This window comes from Anser anser (assembly GCF_964211835.1).
Source record: "Anser anser genome assembly, chromosome: Z".
NCBI classification, from domain to species: Eukaryota; Metazoa; Chordata; class Aves; order Anseriformes; family Anatidae; genus Anser; species Anser anser.
In genome coordinates, this window is record NC_139723.1 from 12,946,044 (window position 1) to 12,964,013 (window position 17,970).

Below are 17,970 nucleotides of genomic sequence, written 5' to 3' on the forward strand. Positions count from 1 at the left end.
GAAAGAAAGAGAGAAAGAGAAAGAGAAAGAGAAAGAAAGAGAGAAAGAGAAAGAGAAAGAGAAAGAGAAAGAGAAAGAGAAAGAGAAAGAGAAAGAGAAAGAGAAAGAGAAAGAGAAAGAGAAAGAGAAAGAGAAAGAGAAAGAGAAAGAGAAAGAGAAAGAGAAAGAGAAAGAGAAAGAGAAAGAGAAAGAGAGAAAGAGAGGTACTAGATCCCATATGAGTGAGTACTAGATCCCATATGTCCCATACTGTATAGAAACAATGAGAAGGCAGAGAAGATTTCGTGCCTTCAGGCTGATGTGCCACATTGTAGATGAATGCGAAGTAGAACTACCAGCATCTTGAAATAAATTCATGGGATTAAAAAAGGAATAGATATGATAAGACAGCATTTCTGTCAAGAAAGTTGATAGAAAATGCACAGGCTTTGCCACACGAGTACACACTGATTGTTGCTGGAGGCTTCAAGGATTATGAGCAAGAAGAAGCTTTATCAGAGCACGGTGGACTCTTGCATCCAACATGTGAAAAGTTTGAGCAAAGAGAAATCTAGAGTGTTCTGGAAGTTGGGCCATCAACCTGGTATAAATTCTAATATTTTCCCAAACTTTGAGAATGACAGTGAAATTACAATAGTTTAGAGCATAATATCATTTCTTCTGTGAAGGAATATCAAAACTGAACTTAAAGAAAGATGTTGAATTTCAGCAAGTAATATATCCTGTCCATTTTCATGCATTTGCTGGCACTTAGACTAAGCAGTTTTTGAGAGAAGTGGCATTCAGGGTCCCAGTTTTGTAAAATTCTTGCGTTTCTGAATTTATGCTGTCAATGAACATCAATTATAAATAAAGACTATAGAAATTAGCAATGTGAACAAAGGAAGAACACTTAAAACATGTATCTTTTCTTTCAGTCTATGACTTTGTTGTTCTTTTCCTGGTTTGATGGAAGGTGAGCAGCCACCAAACAACAGGCTCATTGCTTCCAGTGAATGAAAACTAATAATAAAATACAGTAATCAAATACAGTTGCCTTTTAGTATTAGAAAGGCCTAACCTCAGCTTGCTGCTGAAACATTTATTTATTCCTGATCCAGAGGGCTCTACACAGCAAGGAGACTAATAATTATTTCATATTACAGTTTTTAAGGTGAATATTCACTTATGTGAGTCATTCACTGTCTGTCACGCTTCTGAAATAGAGGAGAGTGAGGTGCTCAAGTGTCATAAGCAAAGAGATTAATGTCGAGAAATACTCTGTGAAGCATCCCAGAACTTAGTACCTTCATCCAAACATACCCAATCTGGTTTGCAAACCTATGAAACTTCCATGTGAGACCTAAGATGTTATCAAAATCCGTTTTTTTCCCTTTATTCAGCTTTCTGGGACATCTGGAGCTGCCGTGTGACCTGGCGAGCAGCCTCCTCTCTGCCGATGGGTGGCACCAGTGTTTTCCCGCTGAGCTTTTCTCTGCTGTACCTTCCCAGTGCCATATGAAGTGAAGAGGGATTCTTCTGCCAGTTTGCTGCAGCTCCCCAGAGGCAGTGGGAGATTCTGCTCAGCCTTCATGGAAGATCTGAACTCCAGAATCAGGCAGTTGATGAGCCCAGCACTTTGCATGTCCATGTATTTATTTTCCTCTTTAATTGTCTTATGCATAGACACGATCCAGAAGTCGATCCTGAGCATTTGGGAAGGGAGCAGGGTGAGGACTGGCAGTTTGGGGAAAATACAACTTATTTTGATTTCTACTTTTAATTTTGCTCATTTTGCTATATGAGTAGCTGTTTCTTAGGCTGAATGAGGAATTATTACAGTATTTTTGCATGGTTCTGCATAATATTTCATGTTAAAATCTGAGATGCTGAGGTATAAAATGTCTATGTACATGCACACAATATATATGTTCAGTTTAAGTCAAGTTTACATTACAGATCTAATTCTGCATATAATATTAATTATGATTATGGTTAAAATTACTGGAATGACTTAATCAAAAGATTCTTATATTCCATCACATCTTATAAAATGTAAAAACATAACTGATTTTTTTTAAAAACAAAATAATTCCAGCTGTTTAGAAACACCTTTGATTTTCTTATCAATGTATTTCTGTTAAAAGTTTGAGTACAGCATTTTTGATAAACAAGTATCATCATATTCTTTTCAATCAGGACACCTGAATCGTTCTTGAGTTCTGAAAATGTCAGATAATATATTGTTCAATGCCTGAAACTTAACTAAACAGAAGCAAACGTATACTCCCTGGGCATCTGAAATTATGTTTCTAATCAGTATATACTTCATCTTCTGTAGGCTCATTCCTCTTCAATTGTTTTCCAAGCTACTCACAACAAATAAGGTGTTTTCTGCATGGTTTCTCAGTGAGCAGCAACTAGCTCCTTAATTTAAAGTTTCTGAGACGTAATCAGTTTTCTGATCTCTCTTGTTGTAAAAAGAGAAAAAAAATAAAACAAAATTAAAATAAATCAAAACTGATGTAACAAAGCAGGGAAAAAATATAGAAAAGGTTTGGCATCTTTCAAGAACAGCTATTCCATAGACCACAGCACAAACCAGCAGTCTTCATAGTGCTACGTTACAGAGCAAAAGAGCTGAAAAAAAATCCTGGCAGTCAATACGTATTGGAGGTTGGGTGCAAAATAATTAGTTGTCCTCATGGGCTGGTGCATGGAGAAGTCACGGAAGGCAAATGGCTGTGACCCACTGCTAAAGGCCCTGTTCTGCTCACCAGCTGTGTTTGCACACTACTGTACCTAAAAGAATTAAAAGCAATCACTGTGTTCAGACTTGTTTCTGAAATGAATATTCATGTATGAAAAGTAGATGTCGAGCAAAAGTGGATGTTTATATGTTATGAGTACAGAACCGAATACAGAAGTGCTATAAATAGCGCTTCTAAGTCAGGGGAAATGATATCTACCTCTGGTCATAAAAGTGGGTATTGTCTAAGTCTCAAGGAAAGACAGTATATCTTAACTGTTAGACCCATTCTTTGGCTTGACTTATTTTTTACATTCCCAGAATATGACACGAGAAACTGATGTAAAATGCTCTGCTTCTGTAAGAGCTTTGCTCTGTAATTGTCTGACAACATCCCCTGCCTTGCCTGAATGGGTAAGTCACAATCACCATCCAGAACGAGTGTCAATAAAATACATCCTCTATTATACATTTTTCTTTAAAAGTATTTTGGTCCTTGTAGTATTACCTTCATTCTCTCATCCTTACCCTGAGCAGGCAGAAGCAGAGCATGCTGATGCCAGGGAGGTTTGTAGCTCTGGTTCCATGCATGTGGAGTTGTCCCGTGCCAAATGCTCTATCAGATGGGCGGCATGAATGTTGTCATAGACTCCAGTTGTCAGAGAACATTGTCAGAGGGTCCAATCAGCCTCTTTTAACTGTGGACAGTTCCCCAGGGGTCTTACTACTATCAAATTTTTTGCAAAAATAACCACATTTTTTTGTCTGTCTTTTGGGCTTAAACACCTAACCAGTGCATTGTAGTGCTCTAAATCTAGCTCACTGATTATGCTAGTAGTTTTGATGGTATTTCAGTACCCAGCTGGGTTTGATATTTAATTACTGAACAATCCCTTTGATATTGTTAAGCTACTTGCAAAGTATCCAATTATAACTGGAAAAAATGGCCTGTAGACTTTTCTTTTTTCATGTTTTCTACAACAGTAAATTCCACAGAGTAAATAAGTTTCATCTCTGTTTGTTTTTAATAACAGATCATTTTGTTTTTCATTGCATTAATAACATTTATTTTTTTTTTCAGATGAAGCTCCTGCCATTTCAGCAAAATAGTTAAGCTTACAGATGACATTTAGCATGTGCTCAAGACCCAAGGGTTTCCACTGGAGTTCATATTATGCTTAAAATCAAAGATTTATGTGAATATGAATGGAGTGCTGAAATACAGACTGATTAAGGGTCATGCTTCCTTTAATCAGATGCAGATTGACTGAAGATCAGCCAGCAGAGTGTATTTTAGAACGGTGTCTCCATTCGTGGAAATCATTCTTTGAAGAGATGCATGTAGACACACACACGTGTGCACACACAGACCCAGAAATATCAGCACTTATACACACACATATGCATAGTTAGATCAATTTTCTAGTCTATGATTTTATTTATTTTTTTTTGACAAAAAGCTTGAATCAAAGAGCCATGCTAGCTTGGAATAGTGCAGTAGCAGAAATCCATAGGCATGCTATTCACTATTCCTTCTCATTTTTCAGAGTCTTGCTATGGAAATTGAGCAGTTTCTCTTTCCTAACATAGAATATCATCCTAACTGCTGGGACTTGTTTAGGGGCAGGATCAAACAAAACAAACCTCACCTGTTGAAAGCTATTCAAAAAAAGCTATTCAATTTGTCTGCCTCCCCCCCCCCTTTTTTTTTCTCAGTTGTCTCCCATCTGTGACTGGATTATTTTCCAATATGTAAAAAAGCATCTGTTTCAGTAATCTCTGGCCAAACAGGCCATATCAAAGTGAAGAATCAAATCAGGACTGAATAAGGGAGATTCAGTCTGAACCGATTTACCTCAAGCAATAACGCTGAACAAGACATAAGGAACTTTGTCAGGAATACTGTATATCGGCAGCATTTCTCATGGAAATTTTCTGCCTAGAACTGTTACAGGCAATTTCATTGTCCACACAACAGATTTTGCTCATTTCTTTCTGCTTTCCAATAAGGAAAGCAGGTGCCCAGCAAGGTTATTTGTGAATCAGAAATAAAAATGACACAGAATACCATTATACTGCAACAGAACATAATATTTGGATTAACCTAGTATATAAAAATAAATATATTTGGCTGCAACAGTCTTTTTATTTTACCTTTCAACCCCAGCTCTGATGAGTACAAATAGTCAGAAACATGAACAAAACAAAATTATTGGGAAAAGAAATGAAAACCAAACTAAACTGAAGCCTAGTTTTTGAAAAAGTACCTGCAAATTTTATGTGTAATATTGACTATCAGAGCCTTCTAGTTGTCCTTCACTTACAGGGCTATGCCCCAAACAACGATGTAGATAGCTTATTTTGCCATTTGTCTAGTTTTCATGCTTTTTAAAAATGCTGCTTCAATAATAGTGTGATGTTGGGGTCTTATGTTTTCCTACTTTAGGTGGTTTGGTGTTTGGTGGACCGGAAAGCTGGATTTCTTCCCTTATTTCAAGATGACTTACTTCTTGTGGCTCCCAGGTGAACCATATCTATTTTGGCAGCTTTTGTTCTCCTCTCATTCGTGGTATATTTCAATTAAAATGCAGGGCACTGCTGACCCGCATGGCACAGCCTCATCTGCTTTTCCCTGAGGTTAAACAGAAAAGTGGCACGTCCTATCAGAAAAAGCTTCCTCATGCAAACAGAAAAGGAAGTAAATAAATAAAGCAATGTTAGGAAAGACTTTCTGAGTGTCTTAAACATGGATGAGCAGACTTATTGGTGATCCATGGGGGTAGTTCTGGCTGTTTTGAAGTATTAAATACAGCAGATACAGACAGTGAATTCAGAAAAAGCCAGGCTGCTTCTTATAGACATGGCTAATTATGAGGAGAGAACCATCACAAAAGATCACTACTAATTCATACTGAGATTTTCAAAGTGACTTCAGAGAGCTAGGTACACAGACTATCTTGAACAACTCTGAAAACAGAGTGCCTTACCAGCACAACCCTCCATAAGGTTGTAATAGCACCCAGCACATGTGTAGCAATCTCCCCAGATATTAAAAGATTGTTCTTGAGCTGGAGGAAATATGTCTATTATGAAGAAAAGCCAATGCAGATCAAGAGGAAATAAGGGAGAGAGCAGTGCTTTCTCACAGCATTCAAAGCAAATCTAAGACAGCCTAACATTTATTTTGTAGGTGGAACTAAAGCATCAGTAATATTATGTTAATTGCTGTCAGGGTTAAAATGATGTTGTCATCATAAATATATCTGGAGGCTGAGGAAAAAAGCACAAAAACCTGTCATGGAATAGTCTGAACTAATTTTGTGTCAGAAATGTCTGTCCACTTTCTTTTTGCACACACAGAGGGGATGCTATTTTCCTATTCTGTGGGGTAGATAATGCTGTTCTTCAGTCACAGAGCATTCAATGCTCTTACCAGAAAGTCTGTAAATTTTAACATCTCTGTAGGATTTTCTCATTTTTTGTTATCCTACTGTGCTCTTTCCCAGGGCATAGTACGGATTCAGCAATCATTTCATGGATCATGCTAACCACAGGAAAGAACTGCAAGATATTTAAATCCCAATAACTTCCCAGTAAATTGCTTCATAATGGGTAGTTCCACATGACGTCTATCTTTTTAGCAGCAGCTTTTCCCATTAAGTCAAATGGAATTTTGTTTCTGGAGTGAGCTGTCTGGGCTCTTGGTTTTTTCTTTATGAAGGAGTTCATGAATAACTTGAAATATATAATCTTATAGTATAGACAACATTTACAATCTTTTCTTTTTTCTTTTTTTGGTGATAACAAGAATTAGAAAGTCAAGACTCAGAAAGTAATCTTTTGATGAACTATTAATGGATCCTTCAACTACACTGCATAAAAAGCTCTGTTGGTGGCACATAAATAAACTGAGTGGCTCTTTAATATTCATTTACAGTCTGTGAGCCTGGGTATCCAGGTGAAACGATTAATGAAAAAAAAACAATTAACATGGAAGGAAGTGAGTAGTGCCATGAAAGTTTTTCTGTAGGGACGTTCGTTCTGTGTTCCTCTTGGACATGTTCATATATGTATACATTTTGTTTCTCACAAATTTAATCAAAATCTTTGAGTAGGAAAATGCTCAAACTTGCAGATTGGCTTATATTAAAAATAATTTGCCTCTGGAAAATTTGTTCCTGCAGACTCTTTTCTGCCCCAAAAGTTATGAAACCTTTTAAAATTTATATTAGAGGATGTAGGGGCTTGAATGGTGCATCACAAGTGTGTAATGCAATTTCTTCTGAAAGTCACTGCTTCCTCCAACCTCCAGTTATCCAAAGAAATTTTAGGTCCAACAAGATAAAGGGATGCACAAAAAGCTATCCAAGGTTGCACAACCTTTTGTGAAGTTGATTTCTTTTCAGATTTTCTTAAAATACTCTGCAACCATGAGAACAAAGTGACGCTGATGGTCTGTATAAGAAAGATTTGAAATGACCATGAATATTGACAAAGAAGAGTATTTTTAACTCTTGTACAGTGATTCATTTTTACAGTACAGACTGCTCCACCAAAACTACAGAGTTGGCACTTATGAAGATATTTTAGGTATTCAATGCCATCAGCCTGTGAAAGCACAATAAATTTATCAATTTTTTCACATAATCGTTTTTCGTCATGGTCTCCTATGCATGTTATAACCTTGTACTCACCTGCATATTCCCTTCCTTACCCAGGTTTCTCATCTTTCTTAAAAGTCCACTTTTGCTGAGATATGTACATGAATCAAGATGATTTATTCTCTCCTCTGACCACTTCTCGGTCTCACTAAAATATTTAAAACTGAAGTAGAGATGATCCCTTTTAGCTGAAAACACTTTGTGGATGCATGAGGTTGTAAATAATAGCCTTGGATAAAGTGTACTTGTTTAAATGAAAAGAGGGAGGTTTAAAATTACATTCTCACAAGAACAGACCCACAGAAATTTTGTCTTATGTGTTGAAATTCTCACTGTAAAAAATGAAATTTTCATGGTTAGAGCTTTTCTTCCACTTCCACCTCTCTATTTTCTCTATTGTCATAAAGCAGCAAAAATCAGCATTCAGATAGGGAAAATGAAAATTGCTGAGTCTGATTTTTGGACCTCTTCCAAAACGCAAGTGAGAACTATTATTATTATTATTATTACTATTAATTATAATTATTATCCATACAATTGAATAACTGTGATTAGTGAAAACAAATCTTCATCCAGCTATTTGCAGCTTCTAACAAATAGCAGGTTAGTAACAATGCCTAGTATTTTTTAATTGCTGCAGGGTGAAGGGAAAACAAAGATCTATTCTGTATGTGTCTGATTGAATGTCTACAGAAAGTTCCCTCTCATGCCAAGACTGAAGTATAACGGTGCATTAGAACATCTGTATCTTTTATTTACACCCTCTTAGCTATTTCTCAGTGTTATAAAATGTTTGATGTTTCATATGTTCAAGTATCAAGAATGAAATCATTGTGTGAACATGAATGAAAGCGTGTGCATTGTTACATTTGCTAGAATTTTTTGTGTGCTCTGTTACATCTGTGCTCAGGAAATGCACATGCTGACCTTTTCAACCATTTATTGTGCAGTGTCCTACATATCCACGAGTAGCACCTTTGGGGAAAAGGAGAAAAAGTGTCTTTTTTCATACTTTTAGTGCGTAGGAGAAAAAGTACATGGGCTTTGAATGAAACACCATTCAGGTTAAATATAAGAATTCTGTATATGATAGCATACAGAGTACTGTAATTACCTTTGAAAGGTAAGGACAAGGAAGCAGCACTGCAGTTCACTTTCTGCAATACTTGCACAGTTGATACACAGTTCTTTATGAGTAACATAAACCTTATGTCTGTAATGAAATATGCAGTTATGGTAGATACAGCCAGAGCACAGATTAAATGACCTCTTGAGATCCTGCTCAGCTCTAAAACTCAATGAAAGAATGACAGCAAGAATTTGCAGATGAAATCAGCTACCTAACTATACAAAATTCCCATGATGTCCATCTCCCATGCCCAGCTTTTAATAATATATGCTGTTTGCTGACATATGTAATGGTGGGAGGGACAGCACTGTTCCAGTAAAGCTTCAATAGTTTTACTGTATCTCTCAGTAACAGGGAAGAAAATCTGTCATTTTCTTTGTTTTAGTACTGTCCAATATTTCCTTGCCCATTTAGCTTTTACTGGTAATGTCCATCAACATCCAGAAACATCCATTAGAATTGAAAAACACTGTTCTTACTCATCCATAAAATGTATTAAATAGAATATATTGGCTTGAGAAATCTATATTCACACACTTTGAGTGACTGATTTCCATTTTTGCAAAAGGCTTTTTTTTTTCAACTAATACTTTGATTTCTCAGTATGCAACTTCCAAAAAGAACCAATAGTTCCTTCACAATTAAGGGACAGAGACATTTGTTTCAGTCCCTTCCTGAAAGAAGAAGGTCACTTCTCAAGGTCATCTAGATATAAAATAATGCATTATTTTGCATTTGTAAACTTGAGAAAGGATCAGTCCCTGTTTCCAATTACTCCTTATCCCCAATAAATGCTACTCAAAAAGAACCAACAAATAAAGAATTGACAGAATTTGACTGCAAAATGGTCTTATGGAGAGAGTACGTTTTCTTTCAAGTGCAGTTACAATGCAAATGAAATACTTCTATGTGGCTGAAGGCTAAGATTGCTGAGGATGGAATTTTGCCCAGTTCTTCAGTATGGCTTCCTTCTTCTTTTTTTCCTGTCTTCCATCCAAATCCCGCACCTGCTCCTGACAGCAATGGCAGAATCATACCAGTAATGTTGGTAACAGTGCTGAAACTCATTATCCCCAAACTTCAAAATTAGTCTTTCCTGGTGCTGCAAAGGCTGACCCTAAAGTTTCATACCATCTTTGTTTCAGAATGGCTGCAAACAGACAGACACAGTCACCACTGTTCATCATCCAAGTGCTGGGAAAAAAAAAAGAAAAAAAAAAAAAAGCAAGATTGTCTCCCAAACAGGTCAGAGGAGTCACCTAAAGATGCAAAGATTATAAAAATGTCTCTGAAGGGTAGGAATAGCTATAAGGGTGATGATAAATGTATTTATACTGTTTTAACATAATATGATTGATATAACATAGTACAGTATAAATATTTCATATAATAGATTGTACACGTATTACAAAGAATTTGCCACTTCACAGTCAAACACCAATTTAGCATCAGTGTGAACAAGCCTATTCAGTCAAGCATCAAACAGATGAGCAAGTAGCTAGTTGCCTGCAACTGATATGGGAAAAGAGAAAAGGCTGCATAGCTCAGCTGGATGTGGTGAAATGAGATAGCTGAGATGGAGATGGTGAGCAATGGGTGGGATGGAGTAGAGAGAAGAGTACAGTCTCCTAGAAAAGGGATGGCTATTACATAGGAGATAGTGGCTCTGGAGAAGCCAGTCTTATGTTTCAAAAGGAATGGATCCAAAGACCAAAATGTGACTGCTGGATGTGGGCTGGAAATTCAGGCGTCACTCCACCCAGGAGCTCCTCAAAGCAAAGTCCTCTTTGGCTTGGGATAGGGGATTCACACCATACATTGTGGGATCAGGTGCCCTCTATGTATTTTTGGGATCAGTGAGCAGGCTGACAAGCCAGAGGCATCATTGGAGGGAATTTTTCCTTTTATTCTTCATTTTTATTTATTTATTTATTTGTGGAGTTAAGGAGGGGCAAGAAGCAGATCACATGAGTAGCTGAAGATAGGAGACAAGAAACACCTGAGAGTCATGTATTTCTAACCAGGTTCCTCCCCTTATCATCTGACGCATGAAGGTAATGTCCATATTTGTAACTTTCCATACAAATAACACAGGGGCACAGGGGGTATGGCCTGGCTTTCCACAGAGAAGAGAGAGTTCCAGCTCTCTTGGCAGAGACATAGCAGACACAGAACAGACTCAAAGACATGCAGGTAAAGGCTCCACTAAGGCAAGGTTCAAGGCAGAGCAACATTGCCTGCATCACAGAACAAACAGGGAACAAAGCTGTTCTTCCACCGTTCCCATGCAATGGCATAGGGAATCCTGGATAAATCATCTGTCACTGCTGACTGGCAAGATAATGGCCTCATGTTAGTAAAGAGAGTGACATAAATGATGTGTTGTGAAGCAATAACACAAAATTGTTTAACAGGAATATGAAAAATAGCACAAATGTAAGAAAAAATGAAAAAAAAAAAAAAAGAGGTAGTATGACAGCTAACTAAATGTTAGTACATTGATACTACTAGGAGAAAAAAATGTTTTTCCAGACAGTTGAAAGCAGTTTGATCATCTTAAAATCTCTAGGCCTAAGCAATGTAGGAGTGTCTACTAGCTTTACCTGTCTACATTTTTCTGAGCAGGCTTAGCCCATGGTCTGGCCAGGGGTCTACACCAAGTCACCAGCACAAACTGGGCTGAACATGTGGAACAGCCCCTGCTCTCGGGGACAGTTTGTTTTACTTGCTCTGTGTTTTTGTGTGAATAAAGCAAACAAACCTAGCAGCAGATCTGGGGGCGTATTCATTGAGAAAACCTATGTTTTCCCTTTACTGGTATTCTTCAGCTGCTTTGCCATGTATATCTCAAGACAATATGGGTGACCAAAGACGCCTATGTCCAAACATTTGCAGTAACATTTGGCTTACTTGATCCTCAGGAAGGCTTATGGGGTAAGTTCTTTGGATAATCGCTTTCATTTCATATGGGAAGGGAAAAGAAGGAATAATGATGGAGCCGAAAAGCACAAGACAGAAATTGTGATCTATCTGATAGTTACCAAAATTTTTAGTGAAATAATAGTTTGAATTTCTAATTAGGAAAGGAATTGTTATCGTACTGAAATATTTTATTGAAATTATTGTGTGTTCCCAAAGTTAATTTTCACTAATTCTTTTTGCATTTCCATTGCAATTTTGTTCAAGTCTTTCTTTTCTCAAAAGACAAATCTTTCCTTATCACAGCTGGTGCCTAGCAGTAAGTTCCCTTCAGCTCTACAGAGATTTCTGTTTTGTGCTGTTTTAGAGAAGGAATGCAAATACTAACTGCAAGTAGAAGGGATGCCAGTACTCCCCTTGCTACCAGAATCACAGCAAGCAAAACTGGCCATTCTGATTAAAAGCCAGTTCAGCTACATTTTCAAAGCAGTTCAATGACTTCTAACATGTGGTAAATGAGCAATCCAGATACCCCTGTATAAAGGGGTTCCAAAGACAATAATATAATTATTGTCAATTGCAATTATTGCAATAAATGACATTATGTTGCAATGTCAATGTCAATGTCAATGCAATGCAATGTCAATGCAATGTCAATGCAATAAATGACATTATGTTTATTACCTGTGCATGCTACTTTTGACATTGGTCCTCCAGACATAATGCCTGTAGGTGAGAGATGAGTGAATTGTATAAAGCAGATTGCCCATTACACATTTCTACATAGTGTAGTGCCCCAGAATAAATTATCCTCTGTACTGGGTTTATGCAGCAAGGTTTTGGTAGCAAGGGTCTGCAGGGGTGGCCCCTGTGAGAAGAATCCAGGAAATGCCCCAAGTTAGATAGGGGCCAGTTTCAGCTGGCTCCAAAGGGACCCACTGTTGGCCAAAGATGAGACAATGAGTGGTGATGCTTGTGTGTCTGCGAGAGAATTAAGATTTAAAAAAAAAAAAAAATGCTGCACCACAGCAGCTGGGAGAACAAGGAGTGAGAGCCAGCCCTGCAGCCCCCCAGGTGAGTGCAGCAGGAGGACAGGAGGTGCTCCAGGCACACAGCAGCAGTTCCCCTGCGGCCTGTGGAGAGGCCCCTGGTGGAGCAGGCTGTCCCCCTGCAGCCCACGGGTCCCACACGGAGCAGATCTCCACGCTGCAGCCCGTGGAGGAGCCCCCGGTGGAGCAGGTGGATGTGGCCTGGAGGAGGCTGCGGCCCATGGAGAGCCCCCGCAGGAGCAGGCCCCGGGCCGGAGCTGCAGCCCGTGGAGAGGAGCCCACGCAGGAGCAGGGGTCTGGGGGGAGCTGCCGCCCATGGGGGACCCGTGCTGGAGCAGTTTGCTCCTGGGGGATGGACCTGGTGGTACGGAGCCGTGTGGAAGCAGTTCTTGAAGAGCTGCTGCCTGTGGGCAGCCCCCGCAGGCTCAGTTCAGGAAGGACGGCATCCCGTGGGAGGGACCCCGCGTGGAGCAGGGGCAGAGAGGGACCGTGAAGGAGCGGCGGAGACAAAGCTTTAGGGACTGACCGCAGCCCCCATTCCCTGTTCCCCTGCGCTGGTCAGGGGGAGGAGGTGGAAGAGGGGCGATTGAGGGGAAGGTGTTTTTTATTTTATTTATTTTTTTCGTTTGTCACTGTTCTAGCTTGTTAGTAATAGGTAATAAATATTATTAATCTCTCTGTGATGAGTCTGTTTTGCCTGTGACTATAACTGTTGAGTGATTTCCCTGTCCTTATATCAACCCTTGAGCCCTTTTCATTGTATTTGCTCTCCCTTTCCCTTTGAAGAGAGGGAGTGAGAGAGCAGTTGCAGTGGAGCTCAGATGCCCAACAAGGTAAAACCACCACATCCTCGTTCTAGAGGTTATAATAAAGATTTGGTGACTATACAGAGTACTGTCTCCTGGGCAAACACTGAGAAAAGAATGGTGCCACATCACCTTGGGTGCATAGCAGCAAAGCACTGTGTTCTGCTCAAGCAAAACATGGGCTATAATTGCATCAGGTCTTAAAATGAAGGGATGCAAAGTGGAGGAAGAAAGCTTCTTGATTCTTTCCCTCTGCTGAAGACATACCCCAAGAAAAGTACCAGGCCAAAAAAGGAGTAGGTTATACTGAAAAGTCCACTGGTAATTCTCAGTTCCCTGAGGCAGCAATTCAGCTTGCAGACCTCCAGCATGATCCATTTCACAATCAGTGGCTTGTGCTGCAGTGTTGTCCTGCCTTTTAACATATCCCCATGGATTTATGTAGGCCTTAGAACAGCTCCCTTATCTTTTCTAGAGACATGCAACTTCAAAAAATCAGAAAATGAAAGAGCGATGCTTTTATGGTGTTTTCAGCCTCAATTTCAGTTCAGTAACTGTCACAAAAATAACTCGCAAAAAATGATTGTGTGTGACAGCTTCCATATTTGTTCTACTTCAATGTTCTTTCATATCTAATTTGCTCAATTTAGAAGCTAGAAGATGCATTTTCCTGCTGCCAGACAGCAAGCTCAGCCAGGGATCTGAAAAATCAAGCTGAGATCTTTTTGCCTCTTAAGTTGTCTGCTGCTACAAACACTTGGCAGCTTGAACTTGGCTGACAATTCGGTTGATGATGTGTAAGGTGGGTGACACCCAGCTCATTAGTCTGTTCTTCTGGTGAATTTTTGCCGTAGCAAACTGAAGAGATTGGCAGCTATGAAAATTCAATTTTTCTTCTGTTTATCCTAAACCAGTACCTTCCTCTGACAGTTTCCCATGTGTTTCCTGCTAATGAGTTTACAATGACTGGATAATATCTTCTTAGTTTGAGTGTTTAGAGGTAAGAAACCACTGCAAACATACCAACTGTATGAAAATATTGATGGTATCCCTTGTGCTTACAGCAATGCAGTATCATGATGGATTTCAGCTCATTCATTCCCCACACCCACCTTGATTTACTGTGCATGCTGGATGCTTCTACTCCTTCTTCAGGTGTCCACAGGGGCACGGAGACCAAATGGCCTCTTTGTAACGAATTTAAAATGAGATGTAGTTTGCAGCAGTTCTGATCAGCAAGGCATCATCTGACACATTATTTTTGACCATATCAAGCTGTATATATGAAACATTTACTTTTTGGCTATTTCAAACATATCTTTGAAATTCTATGTGGTTGGGAGCTTGAGAAGGATTTTAAGTGGTAGAACAGGCAAAATGTGTGTGGTTCATCACATATACCATTAGTTCTGGAGAGTACTTTTTGGTGTGCTAGATGTAGGGTTTAAGTGGACTAATTCAGGGAGAACATGCAAGTTGGTATTTCCTTATGAAGAGGCTGCCTTGTGTTTCAAAAGCTTAAAAGCATAAGCAAGGTAGCCTAAAAAATCAGCAATAAACCAAGAAAAGAAGCAGAGACTCTTAAAGAGTGTATTTTGGCCTTCATGTGCAGCAAATGTGAGATCACTTTTGTGTGCTTATATTCTTTGCAAAATGTCCTCTCACAGCGGTCCAACACACTTCAGGCCTGTAAATTATTAACGTACCTTGTATCTCATTAACTGTATATTATGGAAATTTACCTAAGCTGCTACCTCTAGTTTCATTAAAGTAGCAAACGGTTGAAAGAGGGGGAGAAACTTTATTGTGTGTTTGCAATTAAATTGGTTTTGTAAGAATGGTAGGAGCTTACAGCTCTACCATTTCATCAGCTGTAATTTAAAAGATCCATACGATGTGCAGATTAATGAATAATTCATGATTCATTTATTAGCCTGGTAACCTTACAGTTGGCCTCATAAAAATGAGGATAATACTTTTTTCTTCTTTTATGAGGCACTGGAGAACTGTGGCTGTGTATGCATGTGCATGCTCCTGTGCTTGTGTGGTTGTGTCTCTGTGTATGTTTGGACTCAGTGAGTTGGACTCGGTGATCCATGTGGGTCCCTTCCAACTCAGGATATTATTCTATGATTCTATGTTTGCGTATGGGTATTCAGGTTAAAAAACAAGAGTATGCATCCATTCACTTTCAATGCACTGCATACACACAAAACCATGTTATGGACACAAACACAGCTCAGTCCCAGAGCACCCTGCTCAAAGCACAAAAGCCACCTACTTATCCTTGCACACTCTAATGTAAATATGGGAACAAATCCAACAAATGCTTTCCTGCAGTGGATGAAAGAGAAATGGAAGATGGATATTGCTGAGTCCTTCCTTGGGATGTGTGCCGTAAAACTGTTACAGTGAAGCAAAATCAGAACTGTTACTGGAGAAAATTTTCCTGAAAGTTCTTTACAAAGGTAATCCATAGCTGAAATATGAAATGTCACTTTGCTCTCATATACATAGCAGATGACCTGGTCAGTATCTGACTAATATTTTTTTTTCTGTCAAAAAGGGCAATCTGTCTAAAGCAAAGCCTCTTGCTGAAATAATTCAATTGCAACAACCTTCTGTTCTGCAAGGAAAATGGAAAAAGCTAAATATGATTGAATGATATGTTTTGATCTGTTTTGTTACACATGACCTTATGAAGTTGGAAAGAATCAGAGGACCAGGTTTCAATATTACTTAAATGAAATATTTTGATAAAACTGATGTGATTTTTTTTCCTGCTTCTTTCCTCTTACAGGAAATTCCTCAATCACACAACCTCATAGCTATTCTTACCCTTTGCAAGTAGATTACAGGTATTGAGCCTGTGTCATAAGTAAGCCTTCATTTTGCTCCATACATGTACATCTAGAAATAATATTCCTAATCTGGTCTGTCTTGCCAGCTACAGAGAGGAAATTGGATACAGATCCCAAGTTCTTGTCCTCCTGCTGACTAACATAAAGGGTTGCAAATTTCTCTCAGCGTAGCATGTTGGGCAGGCAGAAAGAGAATAATCCAAAAGAGTCACCTAGGTCTGGCAGATAAAAAAAGCCCTTTCACACCTCCACAAGTCAGCACAACTATGCTGCACTTTCAGCATTGGAAATACCATTCTTGAATCTCTTCTTGCAAATGAATGTGTTCATAATGCTGCTTCATTATTACAATCAGTAAAACACAACTGAAAGAAAAATCTTCACTGAAAGGTGTCAAAAATAAATCTCAAGGAAAACATGTAATCCGTTATTATTTTAAAGCATATGTCGAAGCCTGCATGTTAAAAAACGATATGATTATTTTACAAGAACAAATGGCCAGCCAGCTTTTGCCTCCAAATGCAGCAATCACAATAATTACTGTACAACAAAGAATTTTTCTTGTCAGCAATAATGCCACCACTAATAGCTTTTCTCAGGCAGTGAATCCACCTTATCATCTGTATTTCTTCCCACAGCACATACATTGTGTTCAACTATAATCTTATTTTGTTGTTTTCTGTACTACTAACTTTAAAAATACATCAAACTGTGTTTAGATAAAGTACTGAGAAGCCTAAGTTGGACTACTGTGGCAGGAGTGACATTAATGAGCGTTGTGTCCTTACATCTTTATTTTTGGTATAGGAGCAGTCCCCACGGTGCTCTTGTAAAACACATGTTCTGATAGATGAGATCAACTTTTTAATGCCTCTGCCTTCCCTCCTACAGTCCCCTAGACTTTACATACCTCCCAGTAATTCCTGTTAGATGTGAAAGGAAAAGCTCAAAGCATTAAGCCAAGTACGTGGTTCCATACAGCTTTGTGGATCACCATGAGGTGATCCTTTCCCCTTTGGATTGCCTCCCATAGATTTCCCCAAACCATGCAGTGTTTAACACTGTTTCTTGAAGCCTGCTCCTCTTCACCCCTGGCAGCCTGAAGCTCTCTCTCTGTCAGTTCTCTGTGTAGCTGAAATCTGTAGAGATAGACCCCAATCAATTCTAAGTCAATGAGCTAAAGTACCAATAACAGCTGCAAAAACAAGCTGCTGTTTTTTCCATCAGCCCCTGCCTTTAGCTGCAACATAAGCAGTCCTTTACCCTTCCACTAAGCCTTTAAATTTATGACCAAGAGCTCCAGAAACATTATCTTAAACAAGACAAACTTTTTTAAATGACTACAGCATGAAGGAAAGGTTCTGCTAAACCTCTCCAGTGGGGAAGAACAAGGTATTGAAGAAGCTCTTGGGTGGGAACACGAAGAGGTCCAATGGGGAATACAGAAATATAGCAAAGAACCTACTTCTGATCTAGGGTGAGACAAGACTCTTCTACGAGGCCTATGATGGGATCACTCTCACCATTACCCTGTAACAAGTGATAATCTTATGACCTGTACTTAATACAAATTTTTTTCCTCTTTTGTTGTTTGAATGTTTTTTGTTGTCGTTGTTGTGTTTTGTTTTTTTTTTTTTTTTTTTTTTTTTTTAGAAATTAGGTGCATTTGAAGGGTTAGCAAATTTTTTAACAAAGCAGAACTGAGTTTACTGTAACACGTAAAGTCAAGCAAACCTCATATGAATGCATCATGGATGCTACAGCACAGTTGGAAGATAAAATTTTTAGTAACATCATACATGAAAAAATAACAGGGA